The following is an 8971-nucleotide window of genomic DNA, read 5'->3' on the forward strand; positions in this document are numbered from 1 at the left end:
ATGCTGAAGGAAGTCACTATCCCATAAAAGAACTGATTTACACTGAACTGTTCCAGCTGTACAGCAATAAGAATTCTGGTGCAAGAATTGATAGAAATTGACCTTGCTGACAAGGTTTTGTGCCATGGGTGTTGTTGATGTGGACTATTTCTCTTGTGACATTAATGGAAATCATGCATAGTATGAGTTTCCAGATTGCAAGAGCTCAGGGAGTGTCTATTTCAATGAATGTGAAATGATTAAAAGCAAAGCCCTTAGAATACAATCTCAAAACACTAAAGAACAAAGACAAGTTTGGAAGTAGGAGTGGCATCCATTTCCTAAATAACATAACTCTGGAAACTCTATGAACTTTGATAAATGATGATATTTATAGAAAGGCTTCAGGCCTTTTGTTCATAGGGTCGCTATGAGTCTTGCTCGACTCGATGGCAATCAACAAAAACAGAGAACAAAAAGAAAATTTAAAGGTCTCAGAAAGGAAAAAAATCTCAGCAATTCTCGTGGAAGAATCCAACTAGAAATTAGAAGACAACAAAGGTGCATTTTAGAAATTGAGTGAAAATGTTTTCAACCTAGAATTTATTGTGTAGGAAAATGTAAGTCAAATGTGAGGGTAGAATTAGGCAAATAACATAATTCTGCTTGCTGAGAGTGAGGAGAATTTGAGACACTTGAGGCAGAAGATCAAAGACTACAGCCTTTAATATTAATTACTTCTCAACATCAAGAAGACAAAAATCCTCACCACAGGGCTGATAGGCTGTTTCATGATAGGTGGAGACAAAATTGAAGTTGTGAACAACTCCATCTTACTTGGATCTACAATCAATACCCTTCCTTGGTACTAGCAGTCAAGAATTCAAAACATGTGCCTTGGCAAAGTGTGCTGTCAGGAATCTCTCCAAAAGCTAAGGAGCAAGGATGTCAGCTTAAAGACCAAGATGCACTTGATTGAGGCCGTGGTCCTTTCAATCACTTGTTATGAATCTAAGAACAGAAAACGAATAACGATGACAGAAGAACTGATGTCTTTGAGTTGTGCTGTTGGAGAAGAGTATTTGATATCTCATGGACAACAAAAAAGAATGAACAGATAGGTCTTGGAGAAGACACATGCACCTAGAGTGGTCCTTGAAGGGAAGGATGAAGAAGTTTTGTCTCTCATATTTTGGGCATGGTGTTAGGAGAGGCTATTCCTTGGAAAGGGACAGCTTGCTTAGAAAGGTGGAGGGTCAGTGAAGGTGAGGAACACCCTCAACCAAATAGATTGACATGATGACTACAGCAATGGGCTCGAGTACATCAGAATAGATGAAGATGGTGCAGGATAGTACAGGATCTAGATCTGTGGTTCAAAGAGTTCTCTATGAGTCGTGCTTGACTCAATGGCACCTAACAACAACAATAATATAAAAAATACTTACTATGCATTTTCAGAAAGCTGAAGGGAAATATTTTCCTAAACTCTGACCCAACATAATTTTTACTCCACAACCCAGCCCTTCATATACTCTACATCTTGTTTTGATTATAATTTCTCCTTTGTTCTGTGCTTTCAAACAATTCATCTTTTAAGGTCCAAATCAATGGTCACATCTGCAAATCCTCCCCTTAATTCCTGTTTGAAAAGTTAAAATAAATCCATTGCTGTTGAGTTGATGTCAACTCAGCAGTGACCCTACAGGGCAGAGTAGAACTGCTTCAAAGCTGTAAAGCTTTGTAAATTTACTGCCAGCACTGTAAACCTTCATAGAAGCAGACAGCCACATCTTTCCCCAGAAAGAGAGCTGGAGAATTTGAACTACCAATCTTTCAGGTAACAGTCAAACACTTAAACACCACGCCATCATAGAGCCTCTGTTTTATAGTCATTCAAACTAATTTGCTCTTTCACTCACCTTACACTTTATTTACTTAACCTCTTTCATGTCTGAGGCACTGCTCAGCATTATATTTACTCACCACCCACTAAAAATCCTTCAACAGCTCCCTGTATAGGTAATGCTTACCATGGCTAACAGTAGCCTCAGTCATCTATCTCCTGCCTCATTTTCAAGGCTCCCAGAACCTTTCAATCTACCTTTTTCGTCTGTTTCCATGTACTTGGGGTGCACAGAACACGGCTCTCTTGGGTTTCTCTTCCTTTGTCTTTGATGGTTCCCTTCCTGTATACTTGGTGAGCCCCAATTATCTCTCAGCATTCAGTTCTAAAAGCATTTTCCTGTGAAGCTTTCTCTAAAAGATCCCTTCATTCTCATTCCAAATCCAATAGTATTAGGTATTTCTTCTTTAATGGTTTCATCACATTCCACACTACTTAATTATACACTAAATTTTACTTTTTCTTGTTTGCATACTTCATCATAAAATAACTCTGCTACTTGATAGCAAGGGCTATTCATCTAGTCACCGGCAAAGATCTGGCCCATTGCTGGTGCTTAATAAATTTTGACTAAAAGAATAAAAAAGTGATGAGTATATTTATTTAGTTAAACAAATTTGGTTTCTTAACAAAGAGTTAAAGTGAAAAGAATAGATTCATTCAGGAAGCTGAATGGATATTTTCACCATTCCATAATTCTACATAATGCAACTGCTTATTATGGGGCATAAATATTTAATTGCAGTTAGAGAAAGAAGTGGCATATCTATCCCTCCCTACACCCTGTATTCTTCTTACTTATTTCTTCAACTGTGTCCCTTTTTTTGTTCCGAAAGGAATTTTGGTATCCCAGCAAATATAAGTTGAAGAAGGCCATCTCAGCTCTGCCTTGTCCTCTTCTGGAATGTTCAGGCTGAAGCCCTAGACTCTGTGTTTGGTAACCATGGTAATGTCCTAAACAATTAGCATGACTCCCTCTGTTTAATAAGTCACAGTATTTATGGGTTCACAAAGAAGCTGATGTGGGAGTAGGCTCAACAAGTTCAAGAAAAAGGAGGCATCAAGTGGTAAAAATTCTTTTTCTTGCCTCTGTCCTATTTCTACTTTAAGCTTCAGAAGGCAGTGAATAGAAAGCATTGACTCAAATCTTAGCTTTTCCACTTCTAGGAATCTGACTTTGAATAGATTATAACTAAGCTTGCTTTTTATTTTTTTAAATAGTGTGTGTGTGTGTGTGTGTGTATATATATATATAATATATCTCATCAGAGCCCCTTATATAAGAATTTATATTTATATAAGAATTAAATAATATATGCAAATTTCCTTAGCACTGTGTTCAACATATATTCAATTGGTGTTGAGTCAGGCCTGACTCACCTGACCCTCCTTCAGGTTTTCAGGAGGCTGTAGATCACATGGGATGAGGTTTTCCATCTTTCTTCCCATTGAGCCACCAGTGGATTTTAACAGCCACAGAGTCACCTCCTTTGGTTAGCAGCACAACTTAGGGACTCTACCACCGGAGCTCCCTTAACCAGTGTTGGGAGATTCCCTTAACCAGGGCTGGCTAGCGTAGTCCTTAGAGTTGTGCTAATTCAAAGGGCACTCCTCTTTGGACGTTCAAATCCACCAGGTACTCTGAGAAAGATGGGCAACCTCCTGCGTGATTTACAGCCTTGGAAGCCCACTGGAGGGTTAGCTAGGAGTAGGTTCCAATTTGAGGGCAGTAAGTTTGAGGTTGAACTAATATTATGTCAATCTGAATCTGGAATTTACTCTTACTGCCTGTGGGAGTGGCTTGTTAAATATCAGGAATTTTGTGAGCTGATTGATAAATGAGATATTACTAAAAAGGAAACTATATAAATTTTCAGATTAATAAATTTTACTCAGAAGGTAAAAAAAATTACCAACTCACCTCATCTTAATTATTAACCTATATTTTATTATTTTCTATGTTCATGGGATTATTTAGATCTTTTGTTATCTGTACAGAAGAAATATTAATGATGTGTACATCTTTTCCCAACTCTGTGGCCAGTGATGCCATGCTTGTCCCCTGAAACCAGTCATGGTAAAAATTAGTACCACAAGGGAGCTCTGATAGCCTAATGGCAAAAAGCTGTACTGCAGTCCTGAAGGTGTGTAGTTCAAATCCACTAGATGCATCACTGGAGAAGGAGAGACAATCTCCTGCTGTGCCAGTTGAATTGACTCAACGGTATACAATAAGAAGGAAAAAAAAAGAATTAGCACAACAGAAATGAAATTGACAAGTACTACAAATAAGAGATTGACTTGTTTTGTTCATTGCCATTGTCTAGATTTAAATAACAGAATGCTAATAATGTAGATTATAGAAGTAAGGAAAACAAAAGGCCCTACAGATAAAATCTCAAAATTTGCCATATCTACAGCCATCAAAGGGAGCTCTGGTGGCCTAGTGGTAAGAAGGTGTGCTACAATCCCAAAGGCATGTGGTTCAAATCCACCAAATGCACTGCAGGAGAAGGATGGGCAATCTCCTGTGCAAGTAACTGCCTCTGAAAACCCATTCTGATCTCAGGATTCATGAAAGTGAAAATACCAAGCATCATTCAAATTGATATTACAAGTTGACCACTGATTTTAAGACTTTGCCAAAATCAATTAAGATATTCTGTGAGAATTTGTTGGCTAAAAAAATGGACAAGGAATACTGTATGTTTTAATATGAGTTTTTAAATAGATTATGCCCTACATATCTTTTATATCAGTAAAATATATAGTAAACTTCTATACATACACATATTCTGGTTGTTAATAATTTACCTGGCACAAACAGTATAATTTAAGCCACTGAGAGTAGATTTGGGGAAAGCTGTGTAGTAGCCCACTAACTTTTCCCATTTTAGTTGGGAGACTCTATGACTGTTGGACTCAACACCTATGGTAGCAATAATCAAGAAATCAAAAGTCATTTTGCATTTTCTGTTTGACAGAAAATCTCCTGTTAAGGACCTATCAAAAGGACTAAAAAAATCACTTTAAATTACTAGCTTAAAGAATAAGGTGCAAGGCGAGCTCTGGTGGCCTAATGGCAAGAAGCTACACTGAAATCCCAGAGGCACATGGTTCAAATCCACCAGATGCTCTGCTGGCAAAGGAGGGACAATTTCCTCCTGTACCAGTCAGATCTGATATGATGATATACACACAAAAAAAGAATAAAATCTTTTTTAAAAAGGGTAAGGAGCACCATTCCCTTTTCTGCCATCTTGGAGCTCTAGAAGGCCTCCTGGAAGCAGGACTTCTAAACCACAAAGATGGCTGGGAGGCTTTGGTGCAAAGGCACTTTTGCTGGCTATAAACAAAGTCTCTGGAACCAGAGGGAGCACACAGCTCTTCTTAAAATTGAAGGTGTTTATGGCCAAAATGAAATGGAATTATATTTAGGCAAGAGATGTGTTTATGTTTACAAAGTAAAAAATAATACAGTGACTCATGGTGGCAAACCCAGCAAAACCAGAGTAATCTGGGGAAAGGTAACTCATGCCCACGGAAACAGTGGCATGGTTCAGGCCAAGTTTCGGAGCAACATTCCTGCTAAGGCCATTGGACACAGAATCCATGTAATGCTGTATCCCTTGAGGATTTAAACTTATTGAAAAAACAAATAAAATTATAGATTTGCTTAAAAAAAAAAGAGTAAGGTGCATCTGATTCAAGTCATGATATTTTCAACTGTTTCCATATGCATGTGATAGTTGGACGATGAATAAGTAAGACAAAACCAAAGAACAGTCAATGCTTTGAATTGAGGTCATAGTAAAGAGTACTGAATAGTCCATACTCTCCCCAAAAGAACAGACACATCTGTCTTGGGAGCAGTGCAATCACTGTGCTTCTTTAACAGACAAGGGTAGAGAAATTCAGACTCACATACTTTGGGCATATTGTCAAAAGGGGCAAGTCCTTGGAAAAAGACATTATGCTGGGAAATGTAGAGCCAAAGTGAGGTCAGCAAAACAGAGAACAATGTTTAGTGAAATGGATTAACATAATGACTATAATAATCAGCTCAGAAATGGTGAGGATAGGGCAAGATTCAGATCTGTGGTTCATAAGGTTGCTATAAATCATAGTTGACTTGAAGACATCTAACAACATGGTATGAATGATGGAAAGAGATCATGTTGGCAGTTTTAAATGTTAATGCTTGGAATGACTGAGTTAGCACAGTAGAAAAGAAAATTATGGAATATGATAAAATCTAGATCTAGAACAATGTTCTAGGAGAGGAAGGCCCTCTATGAGGTGGATTGATTCAGTGACTGGGATAATTGGGATGGGAGTGTCAGAGACAGTGCGATTGGCACAGGACAGAGCGGAGTTTAAGGCTGTTGTACATAGGGTCGCTATGAGTCGCAAGCGACTCGATGGCACATAACAACAACAACAACAGAACAATGTTAGCTTAGCAAATAGGAAGAGTAGCCCTATCATGTAATTGTCAGTAAACAGTCTTAGAAATATTTTTTTAAGAGGAAAATTCCTCTGGTTTTAATAGTGGTTTTTTTTAGAGTGAACTTATCTGAAAGCTAGTATTCACTTGATAGACACATGTACTGAACACCCAACTACTGTGTGCCAGATGGTGTTCTTGTTAATATGCAGAGATGACATTCAGGGTCATACAAGTTAACAGAATGGCTGGGATTTGAGTCCATGCATGATTTAAAAGGCTCAGGTGGAAGAAGGTATTAATCATTGGGTTGTACTATTTGATGAGGAGTGGTGAGGGAAATTGAAAGAATTTGTTCAAATTTGTATTTGAATTTTGTAAATAAACTAATAGAAAATAAAAAAATTTAAAAAATAAAAGCTCACATGCTTAGCAGTTACGCTATCACTGCTTCCTACTTTCAAATAAATACATCATATAAAATATTTCCTTTCTCTGATTTATATAGGTTCTCTTCTATACAACATGGTTTGTTACTGTGTACTGTAGAGTCTGGCCCAACCAGTAGGTTTTCAGAGGCAGATGATTGCATGGGAGGAGATTGTCTCATGGAGCAGCTGGTGAGATTTGAAATGTGTACCTTTGGAGTCGTAGCACACAGTTTCTTGCCACTATGCCACCAGAGCCACTAGTTATTGGCCACATTGCCTGAGAGATACTAGAACATTTTTTTGTCCTGAAAGAGTGAGTGGCACATTCAGCCAGTATTGCAAAGTCAAAATGGAGTCAGCAATCCAAGAAATTAGGAGGATATTCAAAACAGATCAGAGAATTAGGCAAAAGAAACTGGTTGGGAGTGGGGGGGAATAATAATGGTTGTTTAAAAGACAATACATATGACTATGCAATTGAAAAAGTGTTTCTTAAAAGAAAAAGGCCTTTGGTTGATGAAGCTTAAAATCATAAGCTTTTTTAAAAAACATTATAACCTAAATGAAATAATTTAAATCTTCATGTAGTTTAATGTTTCTGAAAGAAAACAGAGCTAATACTAATTGTAAATAGTACATGGCAGAAAACCCAAACCCAGCCCAATCAATTCTGACTTATAGCCACCCTATGGGACAAAGAACTGTCCCAAAAGATTTCCAAGCCCACAAATCTTCCCTAGGCGCAGACTGCTTTATCTTTCTCCCACAAAGCAGCTGGTGGGTTTCAACTATAAGGCTTTCACATTAGCGGCCAAATACTTAACCCACTGTGCTACCAGGAAACCTTGTGTATATGTGAGAAGTGGGTTGCTCTGAAGTGGAAGGAAATACTTTTGAGAATTAGTTAGACTTGAACATGCAGACTAAGAGCAGATGAGTTTAGAAACTGTTGTTGTTAGGTACCCTTGAGTGCGACCTCTGGTGACCCTATGAACGCTAGATCTGAACCCTGTACTGTCTGGTGCCATCTTCACAATATCTAACAGAAATGAGCAGGCGCACCTTAGTCCTCAAACTGACATAATTGCACCTCAATCATTTGGAGAGGTCCCTGATTGCAATGCAGAATGCAATACATTTCCTGATCTCCTGACTGCTAGTATTAAGGGTGTTGATTGTGAATCCATGACAGTTTCAATCTTTTCTCTCCATCTGTCATGATGTTGCTTATTTGCCTAATGATGAGAAAGTTTATTTTCTTGACATTGAGATTCAATCAATATTGAAGGCAGCATTCTTTGATCTTCTACAGCACATGCTTCAAGCCATCCTCACTTTTAGCAAACAAGGTTGTGTCATCTGCATAACAGATTATTGATGAGTCTTCCCCTAATTCTGATGCCACACTCTTCTTTTAGAGTCCAGCTTCTTGAATAATTTACTCAGCATACAGACAGAATAGGTACGGAGAAAGAATACATTGCTGGTGTATATTGTTGTTGTTGTTAGGTGCCATTAAGTTGAGTATGACTCACAGAAATCCATTGAACAAAAAAATCTGAACCTTGTTCTATCCTGTGCCATACTTACACCTCCTGACAAACAAGAGCCCATTGCAGTAGTCACCATGTCAATCCACCTGGTTGAGTGTCTTGATCTCCTTCGCTGACCCTCCACCCTTCCCAGCATCATGTCCCTCTCCAAGGAGTAGCCCCTCCAAGTAACAGGGCCAAATTATGTGAGGTAAAGCCTCATCAATCTTGGCTCTGGCTGCATCCTCTCCAAGACATATTAGAGCTCTCGTGGCCTAGTGGCAAGAAGCTGCACTGCAATCCGAGACATAGCTGTTTGTTCTCTTGGCGATTCATGGGATGTTCAGTGCTCATCTCCAACACCATAGCTCAAAGGCATCATGTATACCTTTCTTTTTTTTTTAATTTAGGTTGTTTATTTTTCATTTCAATGAACATCTACAGAGATTTTGGGATTCCACTCATTCATTGTTGCACCCTTCTCCCCACACAAACCCTCCCCCCCATTTGCTCCTCTCCTTGAAAAGCAAAAGAAAAACTCCCTCATTGGTACACAATCGCCCCCCGCACCTCCCCAAGCCCAACCCCCTACCCCCAAATATAATCCACTCTGCAACCCTCATTGCATAGTCCTACGATAAAAATAATGCCCTAAAATATAATACTTTTAGACTAT

The sequence above is a fragment of the Elephantulus edwardii genome, unplaced genomic scaffold (genome assembly GCF_000299155.1).
Source record: "Elephantulus edwardii isolate Elephantulus edwardi_28Jun2011 unplaced genomic scaffold, EleEdw1.0 scaffold00418, whole genome shotgun sequence".
NCBI lineage: Eukaryota > Metazoa > Chordata > Mammalia > Macroscelidea > Macroscelididae > Elephantulus > Elephantulus edwardii.